This window comes from Equus asinus, chromosome 30, assembly GCF_041296235.1.
Source record: "Equus asinus isolate D_3611 breed Donkey chromosome 30, EquAss-T2T_v2, whole genome shotgun sequence".
NCBI lineage: Eukaryota > Metazoa > Chordata > Mammalia > Perissodactyla > Equidae > Equus > Equus asinus.
Window position 1 is genome coordinate 2,392,727 of NC_091819.1, and position 21,609 is coordinate 2,414,335.

Consider the following 21,609-nt stretch of genomic DNA (forward strand, 5'->3'; position numbering starts at 1 on the left):
AATGGTGCCTCCCACTTCCCAGGGGCTCTGTCCAGGGCTGGCACAGCCATCCGCAGTCACGTGATCCATGCGGTCAGTTCCGCCTGGGCACATGTCAGGGGTTGCGATTTTCATATGCGTAGAGGCACATGAAAATCTCTCTGGCGGCAACAGAGAGTAGGTTAGGAACCGACCCCGCACAATGGAAGTAACGACAGGGTCAACATCCCAACTCTGTAAAGCATAAATGCAATTTGAACAGAGAGCCACTAACACCGTGCAATGACGGCATGATCTTAGTTCCCTTAGCAGAGGCGGGACGCCATGTGACATCTAGGACGGAGCAGTCCTAGGATGGTAGAGCTTGAAAGGACATGAAAGGGCACGTGCTCCTCCTCCCTTTTATTTTAAAGTGCCCAAAGTCCCAGCCAGTTGTTGGTCGAGGCTGGCAAGAGTGGAATTCTTTCACGACTGGCTCTGAGTGTTGTGTCTCTAAGAAGCGGCGTGAGAAATCCTGAAATGCCGCCAGGAGGAGGTACAGCAAGGCCTTGTCTAGAACAACGGATGCTCAGGAGGCTGGGCTTCATCAGATACGGCTGGCAGCCGGCCCTATATCTTTGGTGAGCCCAGTGAGCGTGTTCTGAGTCCTTCTCTACAACCCGGCCTTCTGCGGGGACATTTTCCCTTTGAGGTTGATGGCTGAGAAAGGAGAATCCCGGGTCTGAGAAGCTCGCCAGTGTCTCGCAGTGAAGGCTATTTTTTTTCTGTCCGTTCAGCATCCCGGATGTGTTTGGTGAACTGTTTCTTCCCTATTCTCAATCATGGGATTCTGGCGCCAATTATAGTGCTCCATCCCTGGCCACGAGGCTGGTCATGTGACCTAGGCCTGATCAAGGAGAGAGAGAGAGAGGGAAAGCAGAGCCCTAATGATTTCAGTTGAATCCTGGATCCAGCTGCGTCTGAAGACAGGGTTTGCTCTTCTGGACTGTTGAGTTCCATGAGGCAAGTAAGTTCCCATTACTAATTACCTAAAGAGCTCTAACAAGTCTGGGGAAGGGTAGATTGCTGGAGGCGCTCAACATGGCTGATAGGTGTGGTCACCGGACGGGGCAAAGACGTGCAGGGTTCCCCAACAGAACAGGGTCTACCCAGCCCTGTTCCTGGGTGGTGTGACTGCTGCCCACAGCCAGGATCCAGAAGTCCCCAATGTGGGGGCCTAGCAGGCTGGGGGGCTCTTCTCTGAACTCTGTCACCTATTACCTGAACGAATCACCCCGGGAAGGAGAGGGCAACGGACTGGAGCAAGTGTCCTCAGCTGCCCAGGAAACAAACATGGCGCCAGCATGGGGACAGAAAGGGACACAACTCTGCTGTCATCTGTGGGAGAAAGGGGAGGTCCCTCCTGTGCTCTAGTGCTTCCGCAGTCCCTTGGGGAACCCAGGAGCACTGCGGGCCTTGCTTCCAGGTTGCAGTGGAGGCGCGGGTGGTCAGAGCTGTCGGCAGAGAGCGCCTCCCCAGACCCCTGGGGCTGATTCGCAGCTGCCCCGGTTCTGCCAGCTCGCAGCAGGTGGCCAGCTGATGGGTGGTCAGCCAGTTGGAACAAGCACGGCCCAAGCTCTCAGGTTCTTGGGCGGACAGAGGGATGTTTCCACTGCTCCTTCTGTTGCAAAATATGCCTTCAACTCCTCCTCCTGGGTATCTGCTGCAGGCCCTTTGTCATTGTCCCACAATGGGGCTGGCCTTTGGCAGCCCACTGTCGGGAGGAATACTCTTCACTTACTTGAAAGGATATTCTGATATTTATAGGAATTACTTCCACGCAGGTCTAAAACCTTGATCAGACAACTCCTGCAAATGCACAGGTACGTTGGCATCGGAGAGCTGTGGAAGATTTGTGTATGTGTTATACCCATGGCCCAGTACTCAGAAAACACTGCTGGGAAATACACACAAAGTGTCAAATTTGATTAAAGTGCTTGCTGATATTTCCAAGAAACAGTCAATGCTCGAAGCTACCATGTTTCTGGCAATGTCTAGAGAAATCTGGACCTTGTTGGTCACGTGATCCGTCAACTGGCCTAGTCATAAACACATGGGCACCTCCCGATGGTTCATGCCCTATTTTGCATATGCTTAGAATTTTCTAGTTTCTCCTCTTTGCCTCTCAAGTATGCGTGCAATTATCAGAAAGTTCGCTGGTTTTGAGACAGTCACAGTTCACGTTTCTGTGGTTCTTTTTTTTTTTTTTCCCTCTGCATGGCATCGCAGGAGCATTTGGAACAAGCCCAATAACATTCATACAGTTGACTCAGCAGATTGGTGCTGACTTCTCAGTGACTGGTCTCCTTTTCCTTTTTCTGTAGAAGAAGTTGACGTATTGAGGGTGACACTTTGTAATCTACCAGCCCCAAGTCTAATCCCGGTAATAATTGTTGGAAAATGCACACACCGTGACGCAATAGGTATTTTACTCACTAGGTATTTTCTAAATCCTCAGGGCAGGAATGGTCTCCTTTAAAGTTCCTCAGGATTTATGCAAAGAGACTCGGCTCCCGGATGTCGCTCGAGCAATCAGCACAAAGTCTTAAAAAAGCATTTGGGGAAGAATTCTGGGGAAGTGATCTTTGCGCGGATTTTTGGCAATGAGGAGAAGCCCTCTGCTTAGCAGAGTGCATGATGGGAACTGGAGAATTCCAGAGGTTTCCCCCTTTTTTTTTTTCGTTTCTAAAGCTAACTTCAGAATAGATTTGTGCAGAGAAAAGGCAGGGCCCTCGTCAACTGACAGGTCACCAGTGCTGTTCCTGGTGGAGGCCTGGAGGGCTCCGCCAGCCTGGCTCTGTCGAAGGTCCTCCAGAAGTCTCTCCTGGACTCGCTTCCCTGCTCCTGAACTTGCTCTTCAAGAACTCTCACCCCCAGCTCCCCGAGGGGAAAGATGCCAGCTTCTTGGCTGGCACATCCTGCGGTGGCCAGGTGCTGGCTTCTCGAGAGAGGCTGTGTTCCCCCCGTGGTGTGATCACCTGGGGACGGGACAGGTCTCCCTGCTCCCCAGACTTCTAAGTGGCCTCCTCTAGTGCAAGGTTCCCCCATGGTTTCCACTAACGGTTTCCACCATTAGTCAGCCCTTACGGTCAAAATTTAGGTCTGAAGTAGAGGTTGCTGCTGGGTGCACGAAAGGCTCATGCATCCAGGGTGGGGCTTTACTGGATCTTATTTTATAGAATCCAAGAGCTTTCTAAACTGTCCAGTTCTCTGCAGAATTAGAGGGTCAATAAGCAGGTGCCAAAGTCTAGAGCAACGTCCCAGCTTTTTTCGGTTTTGTGCCGTCCCACCCCATCCTCCTCTTCCCACACTTGCTGATTCTTAACAGCAACCCCTTCCCACCCTCCCCTCCCAGCACCGAGGACAGGGCCTCCCTCACAGCCGGTGAGCTTTTGGCAGTTTGTCCGAGCCCCCCATGTCCGTCGTCCTTCCTCCAGTGATCTGGAACCCGCATGCTGTTAAAAGGATGCTAAGAAGCAGGAGAACTTCGAGGCTCTGGAAAGTTCTGCTGAGATGTCTGTGAATCAGCAGATGTTGACTCTGCCATGAGGCTCTGTCTGGAGAAGCAGAGCCCCTGGGGCCCTCCGTGCGGTATTTGCCTATGCCTGGGGCAGAGGGAGACGCGGGGCAGGACAACACGAATCGAAAAAACGGCGTAAGGATCAGACGTGTAAGGAAGGGGGAGTCCGGAAATGAGCTTTGGCTCCAGCCCTGTGTCGTTCTGTGCGATCCTGGGCAAATCATTTGTCCTCTAGGTTACACAAAACTCCACCTTCATTGGGAGCATCATCTGAGACTAGGTTGCAAAGGTGCCCTGGAGCCTGTTTCAGGAGATCTGCAAGTTGGTGCTTCTCAAGCTGCAGTGCGCCTGCGCTTGTTAAAATCAGATTCTGGATCAGCTGGGCTGGGGCAGGGCCTGACTCTGCTTTTCCAGCAAACTCTCAGGTGATGACAATGCTGCTGGCCTAGCGGCCACATGGTAAGAAGCCAGGGTTGTCCCAAAGGTTGATCACAGCCCAGGCCCCTGGCAAGTGCTCCAGAGGTGGTCACGATTACTAGTAGTGACGTTCGAGAGAGCTTTACTTGTATTTTGGTTCAGGGAATTGCTTCCAGATTAACCCCTCACCTCCACCACTGATGTAGATGATGGTATATGTTTCAGCCCCAAGGATAATTTATAGCCTGAGCTCTTTTTCCTGAGGAGTTCCCTCTAGGCAGCCCCTCGATAGTGAGTGCTTTCACGATGATATTTCCAGAAGGATTTTTCTTTATCCCTTTCCATTATCTCTGCTCTTTGGATGGTTATCATGTATCATATCTAATTTTCCGTAAGGCCTGAGAGTGCAGGATAATCCTACATCGCAGCCAGAAGAGGCATGAGAGTCCTACTAGTTATGTAATGCGAGAGCACGGAGACAGGAGAAAATGTGACCATTTTCTTTAAGTTCCTCCCTAAATGTCCGTAGACCCTTCCACACTGCTCTGGAAGTTGCATCTTCCTCCAGTTCTGACGTAGAATGATAGATTCATGAAGAAGCTAGGAGCACCAAGGGGCTCCAAGAAATCTCCAGGTATTTTCCTCGTTCACCTTTGCAGATTTTTTTAAAAAAGAAAATTCCAAATTTACAACCGAACCTGAGAGGCTTGCGAGAATTTTGAGCAGGTGAAGAAGAAGGAACTCATGTCCCTTCTTGTCCCTTGGCCGCCTCCCTCGACACGCACGGTGTGAGGGGCGGCCCCTATTTTATCTTATTTAATCCTTTCTGCATGCCGACCGCCTAAGTTATTATTACCAGCCTCATTTTCCAGATCAGGAAACTGAGGCTGGAGCAGGGAGTGACATTCCCAACAACCGTGAATGACTGCGGACTGACCAAGAAGATACATTCCTTGACCGCAGGCTCTGGGTAGATGGTAGAGCCGGTGGAATGGGATTCTGGTTCTTTTTGGAAGAATGTGGGTTTGTTCCTTCTTTTCCTTCCATTTGCTGAGGGTTTGACGCCCCTGTCTTTTCCCTCAACCGTCCAGCGATTAGCTGTTTTCCATCTGCATTCCTCTGTTAAAATCAACTTAAAAAGGGAGCTCTGGGCTTCCTGCGTTTGGACTGCGCATCATTTAGCAATTGTCACTTTTCACCCAGGAGGGGCTGCATTTCAGCGGTGGATGATGTGTTCCCAATGCGTAATTTATCTAGTTGTTTATAAAGCACTTTAAGGTCTTCTGGGACCGCAGGGGCTGTGTAAATATGCTATTTATTATTCATCAACGTATCCTCTTAATGGTCCCCCCTGACAGGTCTGCATCAATTGAGAGGGGTCAGGTTGCCAGCAATGCCACACGACCTCCTTTCCGGGTGACAGGCTTGGCCCCTGCTCATGCTCTTCCACGTGGCAGGTGGCGTTCAGGTGAGCAGCTGACTGGAGGAGCTTCTGAAATCCCCACAGCGGCCTGTGTCCATCACAAAAATGATGTTGAGAGCACAGGGACCCTCCTCACTCCACAGGGGAGTCGCGAGAGCAGTGGTCCGGTAAGTGGATTATTTCCCTTTCAACCCTTTGGAGTTGCTGAAAATCTTGCTGATGTGGGCTGCCCCTACTTCATTCCTTACAGAGTAAACTGAATGCAAGTAAATTTTCTCAAAATCAGATTTTTTGTACGATTATGAAAATATTAAAAACTTTACTTGTAAAAATGTAAGAAAAATAGGGAAATCAAAGAAGAAAATAAATATCACCAATAGTCCTTATATACAAAAATACTATCTGCTTTAAAATTTTAATTTTTTTCCAGTCTTTTTCATGTACACCCCCGCCCCCCGATATTTGGCATCAAGCTGCCTCTGTCTTTGCTCATTTAGTATTTTATACTTCCTGTACACTTTCCTGTTCATTAAGTATTTCTCACAACCTGATTTAAAAGTCTTCATATGCGTACGCAGCAGGTGTTTCTGTGAGGGGCTGGGCCTTGCAGTGTCTCACACCGTCATCCAGAATATTAATTTTCATTGGTGATATAAAGGGAACGTGACCTGTCTGGAACTGAAGTGTCGGAAAAACTCAGGTTAAAAGTTGAGTATTTTAATGTACCATTTAATAAACCATATCTCACGCTAACGAGCTTCTTTTCCCCGTTACTAGAATAGAATCAAAATCCTAGTTAGATTTTTCCTGAGGTTTGCGGATGGCAGAATCATTTGAGAGCACAGTGGGCAGGGAGCGAGCAAAGATATTAACTCAAGCCATGACAGTGTTCCTTAGCAGCCCTCAGAGATGCAGGAAATCTCCCAGCTTTGGGGCCTTCCCTTCTTCCCTCTGTTCTAGAGATGGCAGACGTGACATCTCAGACCGGACGTCTGCTCTGCCCTGTTTCCTTCCCCACCTCTATTCTTACTCTCGTTGAGATGCGTCAGGTTCGTGCTTCCAAACCCATATGCTACATTCCTTTTAGAAGCACAAATTAGAACAGATCAAGTTGTAATCACAATAATTCATGACACATGGACACCCAGGAGCCCAGAGGCGGAAGCTCGCAGGCTGCGCTCAACAATCGATAGCGATAGCGAAGGCCGACCATTTCGAGGGCGTCGCCTCACGCTCCTGTGTGGCTGTCTGTCATCACTCCTCCAGATGGGGTCCTTGTTGGGGGCCTCTCCTCTTGCTACAATTTGGTTCTGCCCAAGCTCCTAGCAGGCAGGGCCAGATCTGTGTAAATCACTTCGTACGGTAGCCAAAACCCACTCACGATGTCACTTAGCGAGAGGTTTTAATTTGTCTATTTCCCGAACAGGTAATGCATTCACCTGGTTCAAAATCCCAAGGGCACAAGAGTGTCCAATAAACAGGCATCCTGTGAGCCAGCCCTCACCCCAGCCACCCCGATTTTCAGTTTTTATGCTATTTCCCATAGATATTTTAGGTATTCATAAGCAAATGCATATTTTAAAAATTACACTCCTTTTTAAAAAACACAGCGCATTCTGTATACACTCTTCTCTACCTCACTCTGTTCCTGTAACAACATCTTGGAAATCATTTCAAAATCAGTTCGCAAGGAGCGTCCTCATTCTACCTTACAGCTGCCCAGTTTTCCATTGTTTGGACCATAACTGAGTGAATCAAGGCCTTATTAATCGACATTTAGGGTTTTTCACTCTTTTACTATTACAAACAACGCCTCGAGGAATAACGGTGGGCTATGTCGTTTTACACATCTGACAGAATCACATACGCTTTTGACTCTCACTGAATGGATTTGAACCGGATGAGTCGAGGCAAATCTGGTTTCATGTGGCAGCGAGTAGGAAGCTAGCCTGTTCAGTGTTTTCCCAAGGAAAACAGAATCCACCTGCCCGGGGAAACTCTCCTAAGGTGACTCGCCTGTTGTCGGGATGACTGAGTTTAAGCGCTCAGAGCCAGCCGCGCTCTGACCACCTGGAACAGGTACAGGCAGTTGACCACAGGTCCTCACTTTCTCCGATACCTGCCCGTTCCTCCTCTCCCTCACCCAATCCCATTTTCTTGTATTTTGAAAGAACAAGACTAGGTATCAAACATCCTCAACGCTGGAATTTCGAGCGCTGTCTGTCCCCTGTCTTATCCTCACAAGAACGCGGAGCCTCCTGCCAGGTCAGCTCCCGCTCCTCCACCTTCCCTCCCTTCTTCCGCTGCTTCCTTCTCTCTCTGCCTGCTTTTCTTCCATCAACAGCCAACTGACCAGACTTTAGTCGGCGCCTGTCTTATGCAAGGCCTGCGCCCAGACCTCTGCCCTGGACGGTCCTACGACCCAAGAGGAGAGGACGGGAGGGCGGTCCCTGTGGCCGGGCAGTTCGGAGAGCACTGCCTGGAGGGGTGAAGAAGGCTTCACGGCAGGATGGAGGTCAGGGAATCCTGGGCCCTGTTCGCTCCAGGTGGAAGGAACGGAGCAAGTGAGGCCCAGAGGGGAAGGCGTGCTCCGCAGCCCCACGAGCATGGAAGTAGAGGAGGGGAGACGCAGCAGGCAAGGTCGGGAGGGGAAGCGGGGGCCAGACTCTAGGTCTCCCGGGTGGTGGGAGTCAGAAGGCAGCGACGAGGTCGGAGCTGGACTTAGGTGGCTGATGTGCTGTGTAGACGGACCTCTACTGTGGATGGAGGGGAGGGGAGGCTGGCATCTCGAGGCCAGTTAGAGGTCATCGTGGAGGTCCAGCTGAGAAGAAGGGCCCGAACAGGGCAATGCACAGACAGAGGGTGGAGGCATTTGGGGGCCGTAGATGGAGGGATCTGGAGATTACGCTCACATCCCTGCGGAGGGACCCACCGGACACTCAAGTCAGATGACGTCACCGCTCTGCTGACATCCCCGCAACAGCTCCCGTCCTGCTCGGAGTCACAGCCAAATTCTGGGTGGCTCAGCGGCCTTTCCCGCCCTCCTCTGCCTCCCGCCAGCTCTCGGGTCGGTGCTCCCTCTGCCCGCCGCCCGGCCTCCTCCCTCCGCCGGGGCCGGTTCCCCGCAAGGCCTCCCTGAGCAGCCCGTTTAAGATGACACCTGCCCTTCCCGCTCCGCCAGCACCCCAGCCCTTCACCTGCTCGACGTTTGCTTTTCCGCGGCACCCGCTCCAATACCGTGTAGTTTCCCTGTTTCTCGTGTGGGGGGCGGTCGGCCCCGCTGCAGCGGGCGCGGCGCAGAGGGGCGCCTGTTCCCGGCTTCCCGGGGCGCAGGGGCCGCGCGGTGACCCCACAAAGGGCTGCAGCCACGGGGTTGGATGTGTGCAGAGAACGATGCACTGCTACCTCCGGAATCGGAAGGGGTCGGTCTCCACGTAGCCTTACTGACGAATGTTATCATTTTAAAAATAATAAGAAATTTAAAAATAATAAATAAATAAAATTTATTATTTCAAAAATTTTCTAGGTGAACAATGACATCTTGCTTTGGATTGAATTATGTTCCGACTGTTAGTGAAGTTGAACATTTTTTCCATGTGTTCATTAACCACTGCTATTTTTTCTTTTGTGAAGGAATTATAGTTTTTGCTCCTTTTTTTACTAAGACACTAGCGGGGTTGGTTTTGTTTGTTTGGTTTCGTTCTTAGTTTGTTTCCCGGATTTATAAGGATATAAAACTTGGTCATGTGTATGGCGAACGTTTTTCAGTGTCTAGTTTGTCTTTTAATTTTGTTCATCATATTTTTGAAATTCAGCGGGATCAAAATTGATCAATATTTTGTTCCATTGTTTCTTCCCATAAGCTTCATGCCTAGAAAATCTTTTCCCATCCTCCGAGTGTAATAGTCTGACAAACAGTCACCGTTGTGTTCTTCGAGCTCCGGTTAATGCTTTCACTTTAAATTCTTCGATGGATTTGGGATTTATTTTGCTGTATCATAAGAGATAAGGAAGATTTTTCCCCAAAGAATTAACCACTTTTTAAAACACTATTTGTCATACACTCCATCCCTTCCCCATTAATTTGTGACTTAAAAAATAAGCATAATATCCTATCTTAAGTATTCTAGGGCCATTTTATAACCACTTTTTCTACTCCATTGATCTATTTATTTATTCTCATGTCATTACCACATTGTTTTAATTAATGTCTTTTTTTTTTTTTTTTTTTGCTGAGGAAGATTTGCCCAGAGCTAACACCTGTGCCAATCTTCCTCTAATTTGTATGTGGGTTGCCGCTTCAGCATGGCCGCTGACGAGTGGTGTAGGCCCATGCTCAGGATCAAAACCCAGCTGCCAAAGCAGAGCATGCTGAACTTAACCACTAGGCCACAGGGCCAGCCCAATGTGTCTTTAAATTGGTTTTAAAATCTGGTAAGGCAAATCCTCCTTCATTATTCTCTAACTGTTCTTCCTAACTATTCTCAACTGTCTGTTCTTTCAAATAAATGTTAAAAATACTTTTGTCAAATTTTAAGGCGTAGTATTGAATTTAAATTTCCTAAGCCTAGACATTAATTGAAATAAAATCTTCCTCCCCGAATTTCCCTGCCTCCCTTCTCAGGTGCCCTGCTCGTTCTTATCTGCCACAAGAAGCCCCTGAGAGTCCCCAGCAGATGACACAGAGGAAAATCGGGAACAGATGATGGCTTTTCAGGATGACTAGCACTGAACATTACGTATTTCCTTGTCAGAACAATTAGAAAGGGGAAGAAAGTGGGTAGATGCCTTAAAACCTACCAGGGAGTTAAGCGGGCAGTTTCAGATGTGGAAGACGCATGGGCATGTGTGTTAGAAAAGTCAGCGTGGCTTGAATTGTGAATATATCGCACTCACGCCGGCGTGCCCGCGTTTCCTGTGAGCCGGAGCGCTGTGTGTGTCGGGTGGTGGGGAGCTCCATCGGTGTAAACACAGCCGACCGTCACCATTGTGTCTCGTGCCTCCCCCAACTTCTGTGGGTTGGTGTGTCATCAAAGGCATCCAGCGTGATTCACTCAGCTGAGTCAGGGTCAGACGGGATCTTAAAAATAGACGCGTGGGAGAGCAGACGTGGTTGATTTCATGAAACATGCCATCTTACAGGCAATCCTGAACGCTGACGGAAACGAGCATTTTAAGCCACCTTGGAGAAAATTCCTTCTCCTTTGGGCTAACTCAGCTTCAAGACAAACCTAAGAAAGGGAGAGAGCACAAATTCCCTTTAAGTTCTCTCTGATTTTATAAAGACTGTCCCGCGAGGGTACGAATGATTGCAAAAGTAAAGCTGAAGTTCTGTACTCAGTTGTGCAGAGCTTTAAGGGAACGGGGCGGCCACGTAGGACGTCTTCGTTGTGCAGAAAAAGCGGCGTTTCTTGTTTCTAACTTCTAAAGGACTGTCTGAGAATTTCATCTGCGTGGGTGGACCGGCTCCTGTAACAACGCCCCCATATCGAGTAGCTAGACACAATGACACTTTATTTCTTACTCATGTCACTGTCTAATGAGGGTCATGGAGCAGGAGGTCTTGGCTCCATGCGCTCATTCAGAGATCCCACCCTGTGGGAGCTCCACCCGCCTTTAGGTTCTCAGAGTCCTTTCTTTTTAGCTGCCACAGGGGAACAGGCAAGGAGGATCCCATAGAGAGCGTTTTAATGGGCCAGGCCCAGACCTAATGCTTCTGATGGCCAGAAACCGATGCCATGGCCACACCTCACTGCAGAAGAGACTGGAAAATGCAGACTCATAGTGATTCTGGGGAAGAAGACAGGAGCCCAGATATTGCAGAGTTCTAGCAGCTTCTGCCACAGGACTCCTTCATGTACTCATGCATCCATTCATTCATGGCTATTTATTGAGTAGCTATTATGTGCCAGACACCATCTGCAGCCAAGATGGCCGTCCGCAGGGTGGCAGGGGGCGCTGCCTTCGGGAGAATGTGGTTGGTTCCGGATCCTCACTTACTAGCTGTGTGTATTCCAGTCGTTGAGCTGCTGGGCGGGGATGAACAGAGTCCACAGCGCTGTTGTGAGGCCTGCACGAGATGGTGTATGTAAGCTCCTGTCCTGCGTTACACACATGTGGTAAATGACCTACTATGTGCTGGTCACATACTGTGTCTTCAGTATTGATTGCCAGCTCTTACCAATGAGGCACAGAATTCACATGATACGCGCTTCCCTCTCAGATCTCAAAACAGTGGGTTTGTACTTCTACTTTCCACGTCTACAAATTAAATGGCTGGATTTTCTTTCTAACCCCAACTTCATTTATCCAAATATATATTAAAAAAAAACCCTTAATGCTTTAACCTGATTAGTTTATGGCCCATTTGTACTCTTCACGCTGAGGAAAGGAGAGCATTCATTTGAGGACCTGGAAGCTATAGTCAATATTATTAGTGGGAGTGTTGGTGACAGGAAGCTCCTGGGTTTGCCAAATAAAGCCCAGAATTCGAGGGACAAAGGGGTCTGGTCATCCACTGTCATGGTCACATTGGACGCTAGATGGCAGCATCTCCCAGGACTATGTTGAAGATCTGGGGCGACTGGTCGCTCTCCCTGCCCTTGGACTTCAAGCCCTAACTTCAAAATGAACTGAAGAGAGACAAAAGGAGCAGTAAAAAATGTCAAATATTTTTGTTCTTAATCTCATGAGGAGAAATCTCTCTAAACACTCTCAAAAAGTTGTGACATTTTATATCCATTTTTTATACCTAGAGGCCGGCAGAAATAACACAGTTATTATATTTTATGAGCAGCGAATGTGTACACACATGACTTGGGGGGTTTTCTGAGTCGTTTTCTAAATGCCCTGCGAGCTTGGTTTCTATTCTTGGCTGTCCTCGCACAGCTGGGAGCTGGTTTTGATGGAGGCTGCTGATAGAAATTCTTTTTTTCCCCCGTGAACAAAATAGAAGGGGCCACTCATTTGGAGACATCCAGAGACATCCAAAGCTAAAGGGGCATTTCTGGCGGTTTTTATCCTTGAGGGGAGCCTAAGACTGTCCAGCTAGGAATGGAAGCCAGGTCTTGTTTCGTTTTAGTTTGTATCCATGGGCTTGTTCCAGAGAAGTAAATATTGAGTGGCAATTCAGTAGACATGGGTGGTGATGATTCCATAAAAGGAAATGTCGCTAATAATAATAACAACCACAGACACTGTCATTTATGGAGATGCCACTCTGTGCCAGGCGCTGGTCCGGGGGCTGTACTGATGTTATCGCATTTAATTCTCCCTTGAGCCAGGGACGGAAGACATTGCTATTGCTAATTTACAGGTGAGGAAATGAGGCTAAGAAAGGTTAAGTAACTTCTCCAAGGTCACAGAGCAGGTAAACGGTAGATTCAGGTTTGGATGTAGGTTTGTCTGACTCCAAAGCCAATTAAAAAAAAAAACAAAAAACCAGAGGCTTTGTTTTTCTAATATGCCACATTTTACTCCCCTCTTAAATGCTAGGCTTGTCCGTGTATTTCATTTCCCTCCTCAGGTGTTTATTTTTAGACAACAGTGCTCTTTAACTCCGTATGAACACGCTACCACTCCCCCCCACCCCCCGCGCAGATAAAACAATTTCTGTAATCACCAAAGAATCCAGCCAGATTTTAAAAATCTTGATCCACAGCCTGAAGGAAGAAAAACAATGAAACTGAAGATTGAAATTCCCGCTGTGGGTGGTGGAGCTCTGGCTTTTTCCAGGGACTGCCTGGGAGAGAGGCCGCACAGCCTGGGATTAAACTGTCTCCATCACTGTCATCTTTCCACCTTCCCCTGGCTTCCTATTGTTCCTGAGACACCTGAGACGGCACAAGGGCACCAAACAGGTTGCAGGTGATCTGGCGTCCCCTACCCCAGCCTCAGCTCTGCCAGCCTCTTTCGTCCTGTTTCCCCCGCTTCAGTGACGTGGAATGCACCGTGTCCCCTCCGACCCTCATAGGCCGTATCTGAGTTTGTCACGACACATTTACATTGTTATTTGATTGACTCCCTGTCTACACTGTGAGCTCCGTCAGGGCAGCATGGATGGCATCTGTTTTGTGCATCACCTCCCAAGGGGGGCCCGATACACGGCAGGGGCTCCAGTACAATCCGTTCAATGAAGAAATGCACCGTGATCATATTTTCAGAGTGAAAATGAAGCCATATGATCTAGAAAAGGATATTTTCCCTGATTTGTTCGTTTATTTATACGAAGTCATGTAAAGGTAGAAATATTTCATCACGGGTTTTGTCGCTCTTAGGGAATCAACATAATCAAGAACATACAGTGACTGATACCCAGATCAGGATGGTGGGGAAGACGGGGTTGCTGTGCCGAAAGGCGGCTGGGAGTTGTCGCGGCTGCATGGAGAGGGCCATCCCGGGCCATGGCTCTGGACCGTGAAACCAAAATCCGGCTCTGAGAGCTTAGAGAAGAGAGCGGGGCCCGCGGGGTGGAGCAGTCAGGGGGGCCTCAGGGTGAGGACCAGAGCACAGGTGGATGGGTGGGAGGGCGTTTGTCACTCCTCTTCCTCCCACCCCCAAATCACCCATGGTTCTGCCTCTGCTCCAGCACCTACTCTTTCTTACAAGTTCTGCGTTGAAACTTGTCAAATCTCAGCTTTAATGAGAAGCCGTTTCTCGGTGGTTCAGCAATACTTCTGGGGCCTCCCTCCACCGCTGTCAGGTCTGCGGGTTTTATTTTTGTGTGTGTAATTGGAAAATTCCCCGTGAGACTGGGGACAAGCATCAATGTCGCTACAAAAATGGGCTCTTGGTCCAGCCTGTAGGGTCGGGCGAGCCTCGGAAAGCGGAGACCATCAGAGAGGTGAGGGTCAGGCTGGTAATTTCGCGTGTCGCTCTGGTAGGACATTGGTCTTTGTTCCGAACTATTAGGATGTGGCGGCGGCCTGGGGGAGACGAGGCTGCCGCGAGCAACATGACACATAAAACACATTTACGACGCCTCCAGTGGCAGAGCTCGGTGGCTGCCTGCAATATCCCAGGCACAGGAGCGGTTTTGTGCTCTGCCTGAGGGCCACCACTGCCGGTCCGCACGGGGTACTGACGTTGCTAGAGGGGTCTCCCTCCGTGCAAAGACCAACTCGTTGGTCTTTCTCCTCCCACATCTCCTTACCTCCCTCTTCCCTCCTCCCTCTGTCTGGTTTAGCTTCTGTTTTTCACCCAAGATGAGAAGAAACCATCTCCAAATGTATTCTTTTTCTGTGCGCCAGAAATGAATCTCTCATGTCCATGATGGTCAATATTTTTTAGAAAATTCACCGGAGGAAATTTATTTTGCATTTTAATGTTTCTGTTATAGAGTGTGTGTGTCGTGTATAAGCGCGCCCATGTGCACTGATAGATTAAATAACTACAAAGATTTGCTTCTGGAGCAAGGGAGCATCGCTGTCCCGACCAGCTGCTTCCTCTTCTTCCACGTTCTTGCTTTTCTATAGAGCTCCCCATTGTGGCTGGAGCCTGGTCCAGCATCCCCCGGAGACAAATTCCCCTCTTGCCTCTCGGTGTGGGACTCACTTCATGTCCAGCCTCCAGTTTTCAGGTCTCTGAATGCCCCAAATCTTTTGGGCTCCTATCTGATAGACCTGTGTTGGTGTAAATCAATGCCCGTAAACTGCTCACTCGGGAACCGAGAGCTGGTGTTTTTTATGACTTGAAGGACAGTAAAAGCGGCTTCCACCTCTGGCGGCCCCCGGATTGTGATTGAGTTATTCAGTCCTTGTTGGATCCATCTGGCCTGACGTCCTGCACGTCTGCTGCAGCCTGTAATTTCTCTAGTAGGAAAGGAGCTCAGACAAGCAAGCCCACCCCGACACCCCCTGGAGTGTCAAGGACGCTCGCAGTTTGAGAAATAATTCCAGTTTGGGTTTCCTGCGAGGCCAAACATTAAGTACGGGATGCACTAAATTGGTTCCACCTAAATTCGTCTCTTGCTATCTCAGTATATTGATTAACGGTGCTTATTTGGTCCTCTATTGGCTTCTTAACACCTTCTTCTGGAGCAAGAGTTTGCAAACCAGGACCTGAGCTTGGAATGGTTTTACATTTTCAAATGGTTGAAGAAGATTAAGAGGATAATATTTGATGATGTGAAAATTATGTGAAATTCCAATCTTAATGCCTATCAATAAAGTTTTATTGGCACACAGTCACGCTCATTCGTCTCCGTATTGTCTACGGCTGCTTCTGCTCAACCGTGGCCGAGGTGGGTAGCATGCCCCATGGCATGCAAAACTTAAAATATTTCCTCTCTGGGCCTTGGCAGAAAAAGTTTTCAGATTCCTGTTCTAAAAAACAAAATGATGCTTCTTTGGTCACAAATAATTTCTTGGCATGCAAGTCCCCCCAAACTTTGCAATTCGTTCATGTTCAGGATATCAGTTCACCAGGATCCCTTCAGACCCAGGTCTGGTCTAATTGTACTCCAAGGGCTTCTTCAGATTAGGTGGCCGTCCCTTTAAAGGATTCCGTGAGTATTTTTTCCTAAATGATACCTTTTGACAGGGATACAAATTCCTCATTTGAAGAACCTGTAAATCCGAGCTTCCCATCCCTGACTGTCCTTAGGATAACCCGGGGAGCTTTTAAAAATCCTGACATCAGCCAGCCCTGACGGCCTAGTGGTTAGAGTTCGGTGCTCTCACTGCTTCGGCAGCCCGGGTTCGTTTCCCGGCTGTGGAACCACACCACCTGTCTGTCAGTTGCCACGCTGTGGCGATGGCTCGCACAGAAGAACTAGAAGGACTCGAAACTGGGACATACAACCATGCACTGGGGCTTTGGGGAGGAAAAAAAAGAAAAGAGTGAAAAAAGAAAAAAAGAGGAAGATTGGCAGCACATCTTGGCTCAGGTAAAAAAAAATCCCAATGGCCGGATTGCACCCCAGGCCCATTAAGTTTGGATCTCTGAGTGTGGGGCCCAGGCATGGCGTCTCTTAGAGTTTCCCAGGGATTCCAGAGTGGGGTCAAGGTTGATGACTGCCGTGGAAGTCCAGCTTACGAAGGGGGAACCCTCTGCTCTTTAGAAATTAAGGTTTTAATTCCAATTCTATGGGAAACTCAATTCCTTTCCACGAATATTTGTTGAACGCCCACAAGATGCTAATTGCTCCAGAAGCTGCATCTTAAAAAGCAATGAACCATCTCTCTGCTCTGGAATTCGGCAAGACAGACCCTCAACAGCGGGTGGGGTGGCCTGCATTTCCCAAATAGACCAGCATCGAAGTCATTATTTCTGAGAACTAGTTAAATACGTAGAATTGGGTATGCACATATATGGAAGCCAAAAAGTATTAAACTAAAGTACTAGCTTTCGAGCCATCTCACGACCATTTTGGAAATGGCCAGGTTTATACTAACTGCAACTGGGTGGGGAGGCTTCAGCTTCGCTTCTCATCAGAAGCAGCATCACCACCACATAAGGCTCTCAGGCCCTCCTGCGTACCCATGAAACAACCTGCGCGCATCCTTCATTTACTTTAGATTTGTCTTCCTCTTCTATAAAATGGTACCAGTAGTTCCCACGTCACAGGGCTGTTGAAAGATTCGATGAGATGACGTTCACAGAAGCTCTTTTGTGACTGTCAAGCTCCAGACACTGATTCCACAGGTTCTCCTCGGGGCTTGCGCTGTAGTGGGAGAGACAGAAAGAGACAAGGAAACAAATATGAACGGATGCCACAGGGGTCAGAGCCATCGAGGAAAGCCAGTGAGGTGAGGGTGCTGTTTCAAACAGGGCGGTCAGAGAAGGCTCCCGTAAGTGTTAGTTATCATTACAGCGTTGATGAGAAGTGACAAGCTGCCTGGTATGGCCACTGGGTGGGAGAGAAGGCAGTGACCAGCTCACCCAGATCTTTTGTCTACTTCCCTCCTTTGACTCCAAAACGGGCGAGTCCCTGACTTGGACAGGGTGGGCCTTTGAAGTTCGTGCTGGTGAGTCATGTCCTAAAGGTAATCAGGGATGGTAAAACGATGCCCCGCCTCCCAGAGGCTGGCGGGTGCTCCCTCGGTCCGCCCAAGCACAGGCGTTGCCTTCGTGAGCTCCGTGGAGGAGCTGAATGCCGCCGACTTGACTTGCAATTGATAAGATGAGCGGCCCCTTTACACCCCTTCTAGAAAATGGGTCGAGGACATGAAAAGACAACTCACAGAATTAGCTAATAAACATAAGGAAAACACTCATCTTCACTAATGACCAGGGAAAGACAAATTAGACCACATTTCTTACCCGTCACATTAGGAAACCGGCCGTATGGGATTAAGAACTGAAACCTCCTTTTGGGGAGGGCAATTTGTCAGTACCTATCAAAATTTAGAATGCTTACACACTGAAGCCCAGAAGTCCCATATTTAGGAATCTGTTCTCTAGAAATAATCACACACACAAGTAGACAAGAATATATGTATAAAAAGATTTATTTATTATAGTGGTAAAAAATTATAGATGACCTAAGCGTGTGTCACAGGTGCTTGATAAGCGTTTGTTAAATGAGTAAATGAATGCGTGATAAATGGAATATTACAAGACAGTTATAAGTGAGGTACATCTGTGCACACAGGAAAGGATGGCTGCATTAGTGAGTGAAAAAGGGCACTGGAGAACAATAGCGACATAGGCAGCATATAAATACAAACACACGCACCAGGCTGTGGAAGGGTCTGGAAAACTGCTACTCAGACTGCACAAACCTATTGGGTTACCAACAGCAAAGAACATTTAATCATAGACTTTTTTTTTTAGGAAGATTAGCCCTGAGCTAACATCTGCTGCTAATCCTTCTCTTTTTGCTGAGGAAGACTGGCCCTGAGCTAACATCCATGCCCATCTTCCTCTACTTTATATGTGGGATGCCTGCCACAGCATGGCTTTGCCAAGCGATGCCATGTCCACACCCGGGATCTGAATCGGTGAACCCTGGGCCGCGGAAGAGGAGTGTGTGCACTTAACCGCTGTGCCACCAGGCCGGCCCCTAATCACAGACTTTCTTCACATGCTGCAGAGCAGGAGGTCGAGGGGGTCATGAAGGAAGATTTCTACTTTCCATTTTATACAGTTCAATATGGGCAGAAATGTTTTCAGTTATCACAGACTACTTAGGTAAGCTTTAAAAATTAATTTCGTATTTTTTAAAAAGCCGTTTAGAAAGATAGGCATTTTTAACTTGGAGAAGCGTCCTGTTCCTCGCCAGCCAGCTAGCACTCATTTCCTAAGCACTGCAACTAATTGGAGATGGGTGGCATCTCGAGTGCCAGGTGCTCTGCATTTGTCATTTCCTCTAATCTTGCCAGATGGAGAAATGGAAGCTTCTAGAAGTTAAGTAACTTGCCAAAAATCACACAGCTGCACGTTGGAAGACTCGTCTGGTTTCAAAGGCCATGAGCCCTCTTGTTGGCGACCATTAGCCACGGAGGGGGCCAGGGTCCTGAGGACACAGCCCACCAGGTAGCAATGAGGACTCAGATCCTCTCAGGGCGCCCCCAGTCCCTCGAGAGCAATATTGGAGGCAGGGACATGCAGAAAACAACTCTCCCTTTCTCACATTTTACCCAGGGTCAGTCTACGTGCAATGAAAAATTGAGAAATAGCTCTAGAAATTTTTTTTTTTTTTTAAGATTGGCACCTGGGCTAACAACTGTTGCCAATCTTTTTTTTTTTAAGGATTGGCACCTGGGCTAACAACTGTTGCTTTTTTTTTTTTCTGCTTTATCTCCCCAAACCCCCCCTGTACACAGTTGTATATCTTAGTTGCATGTCCTTCTAGTTGTGGGATGTAGGATGCCATCTCAACGTGGCCTGACGAGCGGTGCCATGTCCGAGCCCAGGATCCGAACCCTGGGCCGCCGCAGCGGAGCGCACGAACTTAACCACTCGGCCACGGAGCTGGCCCCTTCTAGAAAATTTTGAATCATCTTTGAACGCTACAAGGCCAGACACAGGCACCCATGAATGAGTTCACACCTCACCAAGCGGCCTGCCGGCCACTGAGCCGTGGGAGCCAGAGACGGCCCCGTGAAAACCGGTTCGGATTTGCTGTAAAACTGTTTCCTAGAAAATTGACCATTATATTCCTCAAGGTCCTGAGTAGAAGATTCGAGGGAAACTTTGTAGGATCGAGCGCTAGGACTCGATCGGTCACCCCAAGACCTCAAGACATCTTCCTGCTAGACCTCCAGATAATGAGGACCTTGTAACCTTGTCACCCTTTGGGTCTGTTGTCAGAAAGCAGACCTGAAGCGCAATGATCACACCTGTCAGCCCTTAGAGGTGGCAGACCGGTCGACTGTGGTTAGTCTCTTCCCAGAGCTTCTGACTTTGCTTCCATTATATCGCCGTGTCTTCGGCTCCCGGGATCAGAGCCAGAGTCCCAGTAATGTCCTGCAGGGCTCCCCATGGCCTGGCTCCCGACCAGCTTTCCAGCCTCAGGTCCCATCGTTGGCTCCGACCGGAACACCCTTTCTACAAACACACACCACGCTCAGACCTGCTTGGGGCTTTCCCTCTCTCTGGCCTCTGCGCCTCTCTCAGCTCTCCGTGGCCGCCTCCCTCTCACCCCTCAGGTCTCAGTGGGAGGCCCTGGGGATGCTCACCCTGACCTTTGTCCCATCAGCACAGTCACTCTGCCGCAGGGCAGCACGTTCATTTCCTTCAGAGCATCGACCGTGGGCTGTATTGATCTTGTTTACTTGCTGACCACCTCTCCCCCTTGACAGAACAAGAGTTCAGGACCTGGTCTGTCTTCGTTACCTCTGTATTCCTGGAGCCTGGAAGAGAGGCACGGAGCTGGTACCCAATAAATATCTGTTGAATGGTGAAGGAGTAAATTTGTTTCTGGCTGCTTCAGATTCTTTTTGGTGCTACAAGAAAGGTAAGTTGTTGATATTTCAATCGTACAAATGTCAAACATCCTTGTGAACTCGAGAGCATTTTCCTCCTATTCGCCTGTGGGGTACGCACCCGAGATTTTAGCCTACCTTCCAAAGCACCGCAATGTCCGCCTTCCCTGTAGACAGGTCTCTGGCAAGGCGGATACTGCGCTAGAGAATCCTTACACGCCAACTACCAAACTTTGTTGCTTAGTGTCCCTTTCGTGGATCCATAGAATATGGTTGTGGAGGGGTCAACAAGTGTGTGCTGTTTCCTCCTGGCTCCTCTTCCACGTGCGTTGACCTTGTCTCAAGGAGATGGTCAAGTCTGGGAGGGCAGGGAGAGCTTATCTTTGTCTATGTGACTCCTCTCTCAGTGCCTGGGACCCAGGGCAGCGTCAATGCTAACGAAGCATTTGATGACTGAGTGACTGACGGAGGTATTGTGTACCAGTCGGTCACATCATCAACGGGAAAGCAGGTTTATTTCCTATTTCATTAAAGATGTGCCTTGACAACACGCCGCTCAGTTGTGTGCTGGATGAAGCCACAGAGCACACTGGCCAAGGACGGAGCAGTCCTAGGTGTTCTGGAGGAGGCTGGAAGGAGAAGGAGCTCGGGCCTGCAAGGAGCTCGTGGTCTCACTTGGGAATGGCAGTTATCTTAAGGTAAATGTTAGCTCCAGTGTTTTCTGAGCAGAATATTAGGTGGTTTGCAATTCTGGAAGCTGTCCTTCCACCCGGAGTTAAGTGAGCCCCTCGCACCGTCCTCGGCTCCGTCCATAGTACACAGCCACGTGACGCTCAGTGCCGCGGCTTCGCTCTGACACACGTGCCGTTAGGCCATGTGGTCTCCGTATGAACACCACAGAGTGTCCTTACTCAAACCTAGATGGTGCAGCCTATCACACACCTAGGCTGTATGGTACTAATCTTATGGGACCACCCTCTCATACATGGGCTGTCGTTGACCGGAACATCGTTATGTGTCGCGTGACTGTAGATGGACGATCTGGGTGGGCCGGGGCCTCAGGGTGCAATGCATGAACTTTCCCTCGCTTTCCCATTTCCCAGCCTCCTCCATTTCCAGACATCCACTTATTTTTGCTTTCTTTCGAGTCAGCCCTGCCTTCCCTTTTCTATTTCCTTACTGTAGAGTCTGATAAACTATTCATACACACAAAAAGTCAGATCGAATGACATGTGTTCCTACCCCCAGTGGCTTTTGCATTCTGATTGTGAGCCCAGCCCTTTTGTCAAATTGTGAAATTTCGGGAACTTGAACTTACATTGAAAAATGCACTACAAAATGTCAAGTATACACAGAAATAACAG

The 21,609-nt window shown here is 48.8% G+C and overlaps 1 long non-coding RNA gene across 1 annotated transcript; it reads left to right on the forward strand.

Moving 5' to 3' along the window:
* Positions 1–867: 867 nt before the first annotated feature.
* On the forward strand, positions 868–20,277 carry LOC139042572 (uncharacterized). The gene is made up of 3 exons (XR_011499454.1): positions 868–985; positions 5,314–5,545; positions 20,123–20,277. It is a non-coding gene; the product is annotated as an uncharacterized lncRNA (long non-coding RNA).
* Positions 20,278–21,609: the final 1,332 nt, after the last annotated feature.